This window comes from Canis lupus, chromosome 5, assembly GCF_048164855.1.
Source record: "Canis lupus baileyi chromosome 5, mCanLup2.hap1, whole genome shotgun sequence".
NCBI classification, from domain to species: domain Eukaryota; kingdom Metazoa; phylum Chordata; class Mammalia; order Carnivora; family Canidae; genus Canis; species Canis lupus.
Genome location: NC_132842.1, coordinates 81,066,604 through 81,080,060, shown reverse-complemented (window position 1 = coordinate 81,080,060; position 13,457 = coordinate 81,066,604).

Genomic DNA, 13,457 nt, shown 5'->3' with positions numbered 1-13,457 from the left:
ACTCACGTGCCGGAGAAGCAGGAGCAGCTGTGCGCACATCCGTGCTCACATGGCAGCGTGTGCCACGCACGTGGAGCCATACACATGCTTGCACGCCGGCTCTCCCAAACCCGCAAGCCCAGCCCACGTGCAGCCTCACACGCAGGCAGGCCCGTGCACATGGGAGCACATCTCTAGGCACAGGCACGCTCTCACACACGGATGTGCGTGACACGGGTGCAAATACATGAACCTGAAATGGGTGCGTGTGGATCCGGTCTCACGAGCTGGACAAATGTACGCACACGTGTCAAGAAAACTGTCCTTGTGTGTGCACACAGGTGATTTTCCAACCCACGGCGTGGAGGGGGGTAAGGCACAGTTGAGAAATGTCTCCCGCAGACCATTGTCCCTGGAGCTCTGCAGAGTGGTAGGATGGGGGGTGGGAGCACCGGGGCCCCTCCTGCTCTGTGCGTGTCAGGTAGGAAAAGATGAGTGAAGTAGCCCTTGGAGGAGGTCAGAAAGGAGAGAAGCCAGCCAGGAGAGGGGAGGTAAGAGCCCAGAGCCTGGGTGGGGTTCCGTGCGTCAGCAAGGGAACTCGGGGGAGAGGGAGCCTGGGGGTGGGCAGGGGGGCTCGTGGAGGGCGACTTGTGAACAGTCAGGAGGGGGGTCAGGAGGGGGCATGAGGATAGAGGTCCTGCCTCCCTGTTCCAGAGATGCCTCTTCCACTCTCCAGGGTGGGTTCTGGGGTCATGTCGCTCTCACACACACGTAGGCAGGTGCACCCAGAATAAACCTAGTAGCAAACATCATGCAGCACCCACGACGTCCCGAGTGCTCCTCTAAGCCTTGTGCAGCTCTGAGCTCACTCAAGCCTCTCCACAGCCTCCTCAGAGGCCCCTGACCTCCTGGCTCTCTAGGCAAGGAAAAGGGGAGCAGTGATATAAGGAAGAGGCACCTGCAGCCTCAGCTGGGCCGTGTGTCCCACCCCCTCTAACAGCAGGGAGGGGAGAGCGGAGGCGGTGTGAGTCCAGGGCTGAGGATTGGGCTCCGAAGGAAAGAAAATGATGGGACGCCTGGGTGGCTCAGGGGTTGAGCGTCTGCCTTCGGCTCAGGGCGTGATCCCAGGATTCGGGATCGAGTCCTGCATTGGGCTCCCCACAGTGAGCCTGCTTCTTCCTCTGCCTGTGTCTCTGCCTCTCTCTCTGTGTCGCTCATGAATAAATAAATAAATATTAAAAAAAAAAAAGAAAAGAAAAGAAATGAGGAAAGACGGAAGGTGAGTGCAGGGGACAGAGGACAGAGGGACGGGAGGGAGTGAGCACCTGAGAACTGCACCCGCCATGACATTTGGTCCCCAGGTCAACCCAGGGAGGCGGCAAAGGAGGGCAGGAGGGTTGGGTGGCCTGGGAAGTTGGGCCGCGAGCCCCAAATGACTTCGCAGAGCAGGTGTCCCACCCAGGTCTGCTGGTCGCCCCCACGGGCGTGCGTTCGGGGCCTCCGCTCGGAGTGTGACCACACACCTCCTGGCCACTGGCCACCCCCTTCCTGTTCCTTTGTCGGCAGAACCGGAGAACAACAGGTCAGCATCTTCCTTGCAACATCCCCACGCTGGGTGACTGGTAACGAGACACCTGTCAGCCTTCTCATCCCCAGGCTTCCGCGCAGAATAGATGAGAGAAGCTCTTTGCAGAGTCGCGCTGAGCGGGAATAAAGAGGAGGAGAGGGCAGGAATGAGGGGAGGGAGTGAGGACGATGAATAAAACCATCGACGTTTGCAAAAGAACAGACGCAGCGTTTTTTTTTTGCCTTCTGATCTGTAAGCCTCTGGAAATTGGGGGTCTGCGGGGGTCCCTCTGTGTGGCTGTTTTAATTCTGGCCTCTCTGCTCCACGCAGCTTTCTGGAGCCATCATCGAACGGGCTCCCCAAAGGAGGCATCGATAGGCCCGGGAAAGACAAAACGGTGAATCCCTTGCCTTCTCCAGGGGCTGGGGGGAGGCGGCAGGCGGATGGGGAGCGATCGACATTTTAATAGCCGTAGTCAGCGTGGCACTGGGCATCCCGGGCCCAGACAAAGGCAGCGGGTCCCTCGCTCCCACCCCAGCCTGGCCTCCCCCTACTCAGAGTTGGCCTTGCCCCTGCTGGGCCCTCCAAAAGGTCAGAGGCTCCTGCCGCCAGGCTGAACTTGGGCCTTGAACTTTACAGGGGACATGCGAGGCTGCCGGGGGCTGTGTGTGCAGCGGACGGAGAGGGGAAGTGATTCGGGTGGGATGAGGTGCTGGGGGACAGTGGGAGGATCCCAGGGACAGGCCCACCAGCCAGCGGAGCACTGCGGTTATCGACTCCGCGTCAGTTGGTGCTGCGTCGGCCCCCGCGGCTTACACACTGACCTACTTTCCTCTCCCTCGTCTCCCCACTGCTCCCCACTGCAACCGCCAGCCCCCTTCCCTGGACTGAAACCACTAATGCTAATGGACGTCTCTCCAACGCAGCCCCAGGACCCCCTATTATTGCCCACTGTCCTGATCCGCATCCCTAACCAAGCTTGGCAGGCCCGGCAGGGCTCAGACAAAGGGAATGAAACAATGGTCAGAGACACGCTCTGCAAAGCAGCCGCACAAATGTGGGCAATTCTAATTACAGAGGGAAGGGGAGTACTGTGAATGCACATCACCGCCACGAGGGAGACCACACGGCAGCGAGCGCATCGTCCATGCCAGGTATGCAGTTCAGCAGTTTGCACAGGAGATTGTATTTAGTCTAGACAATGACCCTGAGAGGTAGGCACTATGATCTTCCTGGCACAGAGGGGGAAACAGAGTCTCAGAGAGGCTCGTGTGGCTTGCTCACCATGACACACGGTAAGTGGCTGCGCCTGGGCTGGAGCCCTGGCTACCTGAGTCCCAGGTGCGCGCTTCTCTACCTTCCCTACTCATTGGGGGTGTGGGATGCATCGTATCCCCCCTTCTAGTCTCCTTCCCTGTTCCCTGCAGATGCTCTCTCTGCCGATCATCTGTCCTCAGACTCACACCAGCTCAGTGACCTCCAAGTGTCCCCAAACTTACTGTCACTTTCTGCGGTGCTACTTCTCCCAGAAGCTCTAGAACGTCTCTCTGTAGGGCACTGGTAGACGGTTAATGATGCTGACCTTGTCTCAGTGGGACCCCAGTCAGGGTGACTGCAGGGCCGGCACCCACGGAGCCCGCCAGGAACACTGAGGGTGGCTTTATAAGCTCAGCTGGATACTCACCCACGTAGCACTTGCAGGGGTTGGGAGCAGGGAGAGGACAGCCTCATGTTCTGGGTTTTTGAGGCCAGCAGGAAAAAGGCACCAGAAAGTGGAGGTGAGCTCCTGCAGGATGGGGCACCTCATTTTTTGCTCTGCTGCCAGTGCATGGCTTGGAAGGCGGGTACCTCTCCAGCCCCCAGCTACACATGGAATCAACCTCCCTCATCCATCTCCGGAGGATGAGGGGCAACAATGAGAGATGGCAAGTGGCAGGAGAGACCCAGAGCCCATACTGGGAATCAGGCAAATAGGAGTTCAACCCTTATCACATATCCTATCACATATCAGTGGTAGGATTTTCCCAAATTGGGCCCATTTGGGCCTGAGTTTTCCCACCCATAAAAATGAGGACAATCAGGCTCACTTCACAGCTATTGTGAAGACTAAAGACTGAAGATGCCCGGTCATGCATATGTGTGGAGGAGCATTAGGGTCAAGCCAGGGCCACTAACATGGCCTTCTGGAATCCCTATCCATCTTTGGAGAACAGAACTGGGAAGAAGAGGGGGATATTTGGGGACCCTAACAATAGGGTGGACCGCCAGGGGGTCCCGAGCCGTGGGCAGTCAGTGGGCAGAGGCTGGCTGACCACCTGGTATGGATGCTCCTGAAGGACTTCTTCACGGGCAGGGAGGGGATCAGGATGGCTTCCCAAATAGGGGTGTGTGCTCGTCCCCTCGGGCTGCCGTAACACAGTCTCACAACCTGAGTGGCTTAAAGGACAGAGATTTATTTTCACATGATTCTGGAGCTTGGAAGTCTGAGATCAAGCTGTAAGCAGGGTTGGCTTCTTCGAGGCCTCTCGCCTTGGCTGATAGACGGTCATCTTCTTCCCGTGTCCTCACATGGTCTTCCATCTGTGCAGGTCTGTGTCCAAATATCCTCTTCCTATAAGGACACTGGTTGTATTGGATTAGAGCCCACGCCGATGATCTCATTTTCACTTTATTGCCTCTTTGAAGACCCTTATCTTCAAGTACAGTCACATCCTGAGGCACCGAGTAGTTAGGATTTCAACATATGAATTTGGTGGTGGGAGGAACACAATTTAACCCGTAATAAGGGGGCTCGGGGAATAGGTGGGAGACGAGGCTAGAGGGACAAGTAGGGTCAACTCCTGCCAGGGCTTCGCGTAGAAGGGACCCATCTGGACAACATCTGGAGACACAGGTGAAGGTGGATGTGGCTGGGTGATGGGGCTGTAACAGACCCTCCCCCATGCTTCTCTAGGCAGATTACTCCACTGGGACAAAAGCCTCCTCCGGGTGCCCACTTTGCAGTTGAAAAAAAAAATTGAAGTTGGTGATGATGCTAAAGCACCACCATGCATGCAATTCTACACATTTGCTTTGGCCTGGGATGCATGGGCGGTTTGCTTTTAACTGTAACACACACACATCTGGAAATCCAGTAGACTTAACCGAGCGCTGTAAAATGAACCAAACCCCCTCTAACAGACTAAATTGATAAATGGTGATGTTACACGAGAAGGCCTCGCTAATTACAAGCCAGAGAGAGCAGCCACTGAAACCCGTAGCTCTCTCAAGCCCACCCTGCTGATTCGCTGATAACAGGGCATCCTTCCCTGGAAATGGGGCTTGACACACTCTGCAGGGGCACACGCACAGTAGGGGCTGTGTGATGCTGTCGAGTGTGTGAGGCACCCACGTCTCTTAAAAGAAAGACAACGTTCAGCTCGGAGTTGGTGGTCACTGTTCACAACTCACTGAGTCGGTTAGTAATAAATGGATCTTAGTCTGATGTTAAAACAAAAGCTCGCAATCCAGAGCCATTTGCCTGGGAGAAGAGAAGAAAGGATCTGCATTATGAGCTTGTTCGTGGCCACCAAGTGACCCTCATGAGGCCCTAGGGAGCTGCAAATAGTACCGTGAAAATCCCTGTGGTACAGAAATGTCTCAGAGCCACCACACCTGGCCCACACCCTGGACAAGAACAAGAGAAGGTTCTGATACAAACAGAACATATTTAAGTGTATTAAACATATCCTCAGTGAGAGGTGTGCGCTTTTTCCAAATCCGTACTTAAAATCTCAAAGAAATTTAATGGCAACCTTCAACAATTCGTACGCCAGCAGAAAAAGTTCTGGACAGGGAGACAGAAGGCCCAAGTACCATTTATCTGCCCCGTCCCAGCTCAGCCACAAATCAGCTGTAGAGATTTATTGATCTTACCTATAAATGTGCTCATTTAAGCAAAGTGTGGCTATGATTCCTTAAGGTCTGTGCTCCTATGGAAAATCGTCTTTTCCCGTTCATTTCCTATATTAATGATCTTCCACAATGTAACAAATTATCCTCAAGGCTTAGAAGAGCACACTTTATATCATAGGTCCTGTGGGTCAGGAATCCAAGGATCCTCTGGCCAAGGATGTCACTGGGGCTGTGGTGTCATCCTAAGGCTCAGCTGGGGATGGATCTGTGTCTGGGCTCCTGCCAGTGGTCACTGGCATGATTCAGTTTCTCCAGGCTTTTGAACCAAGGACTTCAGCTGCTCATGAGCTGTTATTCCAGCCTCTCCCAGCCCGGTTCTTTGCCATGTGGGCCTCTCCATAGGGCAGCTCACAAGGTGGCAGCTGCCTTCATCAGAGTGAGCAGGGTAGGGCCAGGGAGAGCGCCAGCAAGTCAGAAGTCACAGTCTTTTCGAACCTAATCTCAGAAGTGACATCCCATCACTGTTGCCTGTTCAGTTCATTGGAAGCCAGTCAGTAGGCTCTACCCAGACTCAACAGGAGGGGCTTACATGGGGGGTGTGAAGGCAAGAGATGGGGGTCACTGGGAACTACCTTCCCTCTCCACCATTCTCTGTGCTTTTCTAGGGCATCTGAGACCACAGTTCCCCTCCCGGACTTTTATGAGATGCTCCATTAAATAGGGATTGAGGTGCACCTGGGTGGTACAGTCGGTTAAGCTTCTGTCTCTTGGTTTTGGTTCAGGTCATGACGTCAGGGTGGTGAGAGGGAGCCCTGTGTGTCTGGCTCTGGTCTCAGCAGGGAGTACGCTTGATTCTCTCTCTCCCTCTACCCCTCCTGCTTGTACTCTCTCTCTCTCTCTCAAATAAATAAATAAATCTTGCCCTTCTCCCTCCTCTTCTGTCTCCTCCTCAAATAAATAAATACAATCCTAAAAAAAAAAAAAGGTTTGAGAAGTAGGAGTGGTGACTTAGAAGAAGATGGTGTTGGTGCACCGGGAGTACGATAAAGGGGAACGCTGACACCAGATGTGGCCTCGTTACCATCTATGGGGGTTGCTCTAGCCAGTTGCCCTGTGGAAGCTTCATCTTAATACTTTGCAAAGGACTTGGGAGAAAAGGTGGTATCCAAGGCACGTGAGATTTGAATCTTCCTTGTGCTCCATAAGACCTTTTGGCCCCCCCACCCCGTCCTCTAACTCCAAGTGTCGGGGGTGCTGGAGGCTGATGTGACCACCGGAGCGAAGCGTGGTATTTAACAGTTCTCTTGAGCTCGATGGATATGATCACCTTCCGGAAGAGAAAAAACAAAAAGCCAAACCCTCTTTAAGAAGGTTAATGGAGAATTATCTCCATTTCACGGGAATATCGCTTTCTTGCTGTGGGGAGTGAAGGAAAATCTAGATGCTTTGTGAAATGTGGAAGGACAAGATGGTACCCGTCTCAAGGTCTCGCCTCCCACCTTGCCTTGGCCAAGCGCAGGAAGGAGTCGGGACCTTGGAGCGTAGAAAGCAGCACGCCGTGGGGTGCCCGGGTGCTACTTGGCAAATGCAGATGTTTAGCTGCGGGTTAAACTCTGTTGTGTGGTCTGGTTTCACAAATGGGGTTTCACCCCCTCTATTGCTCCAACTGGCAGGGCAAAGGCAGGCCAGGGCTGGAGCTGCTGAGGTACTGGGGGAGGGGGTGCCATGTATGGAGACCCTCAGTGTCAGAAGTGCGGCAGGACCCCAGTCCTGGCCCTGGGGTAGACTAATTGGTCCCGTGATTGCTGTTCAGTGTCAGCGTCTCCACGGGCACTCCGTGTCTGTTTTCGTTTACCACTGTGTTTGCAGTGCTCCCCACGGGCTCTGGTACTTATTGGTGGGATGAATGAATGAGTAAGTCATTGACTCAATCAATAAACTCTCCACTGGGTGAGATCCCATTTATCTGTCAAGACCGAGCTCAAAGGCTCTTCCTCTCTGAAACGTTTTGCCTATTGCCCGCCCAGCAAGTGGCCACATCTTGGGTTCCCATCACGCCTCGAATCCCCCATCCCAACCCCCTCTCCCACCTTGTGCCCTTTGACCTGCTGTAGGATGGTTCTTAGGAGCTTGCGTTCTGCTGGCTTCGTGTCCTTGCTCCATCTCATGAGCTCTGGCGAATTAGCTGAACCTCTCTGTACCTCAGTTTCCCTACCTGTAAATTGGAGCCAATAATGGTCGTGTTGTAAAGATTAAAGACATGAAGACACGAGAAGCACTTAGGATGATGCCAGACACATAGTCAGTGCTCAACAAATGCTGGCTACTCCCTGCATTCACTCACTTACCACCCTGCGCTGTAATTATCTCCTTACTGGGGATTGTGGACTTCTCAAGACCAAGGACTTTGAGTGTCCCGTCTCCCGGCACATGGCGAGCTGTATATCCTCCCTCACTCAGTGGGCCATCTTCCCTCGGGGGGATAGAGCACAGCCTTGAACTCTGAGACCAGCCTGTGACCTCCTACCTCCCCGCCGCCTTTCTCCAGCACCCTGACATGATACAGACCCCTCTCTTGGTCCCTGGAGGTGTGTGGAGGGCTCTGGGACCCCCGTTCCTCCCTCCCAGCCCCTCATTAATCTTGATTAGGAAGTCCTTGCACTGGAGTTAATTTTCTCGTAGATGCATATCAGTCATGTAGCAGGGAACCTCTCCCGAGCTAATGAGGAATCATAGTCTTGCCATGTTATTACTTAGGTAATTAGTACACAGGCTTCTTTGGTGGCGGTGGGTGGGGAGAAGGTCGGGGAAGTTATCGGGAAAAAGGGAGAAAGTTGGAGTCTCCCAGGGACTGGGTGTGGGTGGCGAGTCTCCCAGGAGGTGGGGGAACCACGAGACTCCCAGCCTCTCCTGGAGGTCACGCCAGGGCAGAGAGGGTGTCCCCACCTTGAGCTCAGTGCCCCGTGGGGGGTGCCCCCCACAGGATCCACACCTCACCCTGCCCAGGTTGTGAGAGCCTCTGGTGTGCAGATCCGATGTCCCCGGGGGGACTGCAGAGGCCAGCTGGGGGGGAACCTGAGGGCCCAGGGTGGACAGGAGGACTGCCAAGCCTGCGGGCCAGGAGACTAAGCCAGAGCAGAGGCGAGGCTCTCAGGGCAGCATCGGGCTGCCTTGTCTGGGCGTTTTGTTCTTCTGCTCAAGATTCAAATTCTGAAGAGAGGCCGGGCTCCTTGCCTGCGCCCCTCCGTTGAGTGGAAGTCGGCTGGTTGTGCCTGTCACGGAGGGGAGGGACGGGCCCTGCTAGGTAGGAAAAGTTACTCTAGCAGACAGGGAAAAGGCTCTCTCTGCCTCTCTGGTGAGCAAGTTTTCTCCTTTATTTTTTAAAGATTTCATTTATTTATTTGAGAGAGAGAGAGCTAGGGAGGGAGGAAGGGAGGAAGCGAGCATGAGTGGGCAGAAGGGGCAGAGGGAGAAGGAGAAGCAGACTCCCCACTGAGCAGGGAGCCCAAGGTGGGGCTCAATCCCGGGACCCTGGGGTCACGACCCGGCTGAAAGCACACGCTTAACTGAGCCCCCCAGGCGCCCCTCAAGGTGTCTTCTCTATTCAACAAAGACGGATTAGGTGCCCACTGGGTGCTGGCATCTTGGGTTATGCGTGAGGGGCCTAGCGGGGAGGTCAGAGAGACCCCCATGTGTCTCCCAGGCATGGCTCACTCTGGAGGGAGTCCACTAGGGACAGCGAGAGGCCTGCAGTGTGGGGCTTGTGACATCTAGGACCCTTTCCAAAACCAGTGGGGTTGGGACCCAAAAGCCACGCAGAACAGTAGGGCAGACAAGTCTTGGCTACCGGCCCCCTGACGCAGCAGTTACGTCTCTGGGCCTCCGCCTCCCCCGCTGCGGACGGGCTGTGTGACGATCGAGTAGGGCGATGCGTGGAGTGGTTAACAGAGGCCTGGCACGTTGTGGGTCCCCGGGCCTGGCAGGACCCAGAGTGCGTCCGAAGAGTAAATTTGAGGCCACATCAGGAAATGATGCCGAAGATCAGGCTTCAAGGAGTGAACACAACGAAAGCCTAGCAGGCTCGGCCAGAGGTAGGATGGGGTAGGACAGTTCCGAAAGGTCCTTCTGGCTGGAGGGCCGGGGGCACTGGCTGGCTTCAAGGTGAGTGCATCCTTCTGGCTAGATGGCAGCCTCCTCAAGGTGGAGAGCGGGCCTCCTCCCTCAGACGAGATGCTCTCTGGGGGAGGGGTTGGGCCTCCCTCGTCCGGACGGTGTGCAACAGCACAGACCCTGGAGCCAACTGCTTCTGGTTGAATCCTTTTCCTCTTCTTTCCTCTTCTTATTTATTTATTTGAGAGAGAGTGAGGGCGCAGGAGTGACAGCGGGGAGCGGCAGAGAAGACAGGGAGAGAGGGAATCCTAAACAGGCTCCGTGCTCAGCGTGGAGCTCGTGCAGGGCTCGATCCCAGGACCTCGAGATCATGGCCTGAGCAGAAATCAAGAGCCGGACGCTCAACAGACTGAGCCACCCGGGGGTCCCGTGGAATCCTTTTTCTGACGCCTCTTAGCTGTGTGGCCTCGGGTAAGTTACTTGGCCTCTCTGAGCTTCAGTTTCCATGTCTGCAGAATGAGGATAAGAGTAGCACCTACACCGTAGAATGCGTACACGTAAAGGCCACAGTAAGGGTTTAATAAGTTATGAGCTCCTGCGTCGCAAACTACCCCAGAACTACCCCAGAAATAGCAACGTCTACTGCTTCAGAAGAACCAGGGGTCAGGGGTGCAGGGTGGCTCAGCAGGGCCCTCTGGGGTTGCAATCCGCCAAGGGCTTGTGAGGCTTCACTGGAGGCAGAGCCTAAGGCCTCTCCCGAGGTCACTCTCCCGCTGTGGCTGGCAGGGTCATGCGGTCGGGTCCTCCGGGAGCCCCCGGAGGAGCTGCCCTGGTGCTGGTGGCCCCCCTCAGCTCCTCACCTGGGGTGGGGGTCCCTCCTCACCTGGGGAACGGGGGGGCTGCTCCACAGGGCCGCCTCATCACAGCCAGCAAGGCAGGGGCCAGAGGGAGCCCCGGCAGGTCACTAGTCACTGTCTTTCGGGGCTGATCTCAGAAGGGCCGCCCTGTCATTGTGGCCTGTGGGGTCCACCCGGAGCCGGGCAGCGCTCCTGCGAACACCAGGAGGCAGTCACCATCGGGGTGGGCACATCGGCAGGTTGGCAGTCACCCCCAGACGGGGCGCGGCCTGTGGGAAAGGGCCGGGCGGGGGCCCAATCCTGGTCTCTCCCTTTGCTGCTGCATCCCAGCACAAGCTTTGTCCCCCATAACAGAGCAGGGGCTCCCTGGGGCCAGGGGCTCCCCTCTGTCCTCCCAGAAGGGAGTGTGGGACCCAGAGCCCAGAAGAATCCCCGCAGGAGAGCCTCCCCCATGAGGAGGAGCCTCTGGTTGTGGGGCAGCGTCTCGCTCTGACCTCCCATTCTGAGGGAAGACAAATTCCATCCAGGAGGAGATGTGCGAAAATTGGATTTGCTGCCAGGGTCAAGCTCTATCCCAGCTGTCACCTGCTTCTGAAACAGAGAGTGTGTCTCCAAGTGACACCTCTCAGTCGGGCCCTCCCCGCTGGGCTGAGAGCCCCGGTTCCCCCGCCGGCTCGTTGGCGGCCCCAGCCTGGCCTGGCCCCCTTGTCTCCCAGGGCCCTGCGGCGGCCCCCTCCCTCCCACGGTGCACACAGCAGCCAGAGAGGAATTTCCAAAAATGCAAATCAGATCACGCCTCTCGGAGCCCCATGCCCTGCCCCCACCGAGCCCCCATCTCGTTTCCCTCTGAAATAAAATCCCTACACCTACTGTTCCCAGCCGGCACCTTCCAGAGCTCATTTCCTAAAACTCACCCCGTCACCATTGGCTGGTTCCTGGAACGGGCGCGGAGCTCTTCCTCCCTCCAGGCTTTACTCCGGCTCAACCCTCTGCTTTTCTGCGACGCGGCTCCTTGCGATGCTTCTTACGCAGCTTAATCGCCACCTCTTCAAGGAAGCCTTCCCCGACTGCACTGCCCCCCCATGATCACAGCCGGCATCCTCCGGTTTCTTTACGTCCTGGTACAGATGACAACCTGTTATTTTTTGCTTGTTGCCAGCCGGTTCATTGTGCGTTTTCCCCACCGCATCAGCTCCAGGAGGGCCAAGAGGGTGCCCAATGGGTCAGGGCTTCATCTCTGGGCCCGGCATGCCTTGGGATGAACGAACTCCTCCACCTGGAGGATGGCAACACCACCTCAACCTCCATCTCTGCCTGCAGGTGTGCCCTTGCCAGTCCGCCCCGCACACGGCCGCCGCCGGATGAATCGAGGGGAAGCTGAATCTGAGCACACCACGATCGTGTCGGTCGCCCTGGCCGCCCACAGTGCCCAGGACACTTGGCCTCGGGTTCAAGGCTGGGCCCAGCCAGTCAGTTCCTAACATTCCCGTACGTACACACCATGCTCGGTCCAAGTGGACACCCCCTGCCCTCTGCAGTCTCTGCGTGTAGGCGGGTATGTTCCCTCCACCTGGAAGACCTTTCTCACCTTTGGAGGCAGAGGTGTGTACTCATCTGGGCTCAAGCCGCCTCTCCCAGGAAGCCGTCCCGGGTGCCTCTTGTTGGGGCAGAGGGGAGACTCTGGGCTTTAGACTCTGGCCTGGATTCGGGTCCCTGCTCTGCCTCTTGCCAGTGTGTGTGACCTTGGACAAGTCAGTCCACATGTCTGAACCTGTTCGGAGGGAGCGGCCCCGGCTATAGGAGTTGCTGGAGGAAAAACATCATCAGGAAGTGCCTGCTCCAAAGCAGATGCAGGATGGACGTGGGTGGGGGGGGGTCCTTTCCAGGTTTACCGGTAATTCGGATGCTCCCTCACTCTTAACTCTTCCCACGTACATCCCCACTGGCCTAGGAGCCACATGTGGGCAGGACCATACCCCTTCCCTCTCCACTCCCTCACCCCGCCTTCTGAGAGACTTGCGTGCACCAAGGAGGGTCCTCGGACAGTTTGTGGAACGTTCTTGACCTCTCTTGACCTCTCTTCTTCTCTGGATACTCCACATTTTTTTTTTAAATTTATTTATTTAATTATTCCATTTATTGATTCTTCTCCCTCAGGCAGAGGGAGAAGCAGACTCCACGCAGGGAGCCCGATGCTGGACTCGATCCCAGGACCCCAGGATCACGCCCTGGGCCAAAGGCAGACGCTCAACCACCGAGCCACCCAGGCATCCCTGGATACTCCACCTTTATAGAATAAAGCAACTTGAGCAGTTGTATGTTTGTTCCTTCACTCATTCCCTGAGCTTCCATCAAGCCAACGTGGCTTCACATTTCATCCCACCGTGGAACGTGCTTTCTAGAATTTTGGAACTTGTGCCATTCATGCAGTCAGCAAGCATCCACCCGCTATGTTATGCACGTACTAGTGACCCCAGGAGAGCCTTCAGCTTCCATAATGTTTTTTAGCAATTGCCAGGGTCATCTGGGTCCCTCTTTCCTGGAGCTCCAAGTTCTCTGGCCACTGTCCCTCCCAACCCTACATCCTGCCTACAACGAGGCCCATGAGACTCAGGACTCATGCGGACGGAGGCTCTGGAATCGGCACGATCCACTACAGCTGGTCAGGGCATCGGGAGCTCCACGTCTCCCAGCGCCTGTGTGCATCCCTCCCTGACCAGGCCCCCTACCTTCAGAGATAGCAGGGGGTGGGTGCCTGGTGGATGATCCCACGGGGCCTCCTTCCTTAAAGAAAAGCCAGCATGTGATCCAGCAATCCCACTTCTGGGAATATATCCCAAAGAACTGAAAGCAGAGTCTTGAAGAGATACTCGGGTTCACGGCCACGTATTCACAATAGCCAGAAGGTGGAAACCATTCCAGAACCCACCAACAGGCGAATGCATAAGCAAAATGCGGTCTGGTCCATCCCTACAATCGGGTATTAGGCAGCCTCAGAAAGCGACGCAATTGTGACATGTCCCACCTCATGGATGAACTTGAGGGTGTTA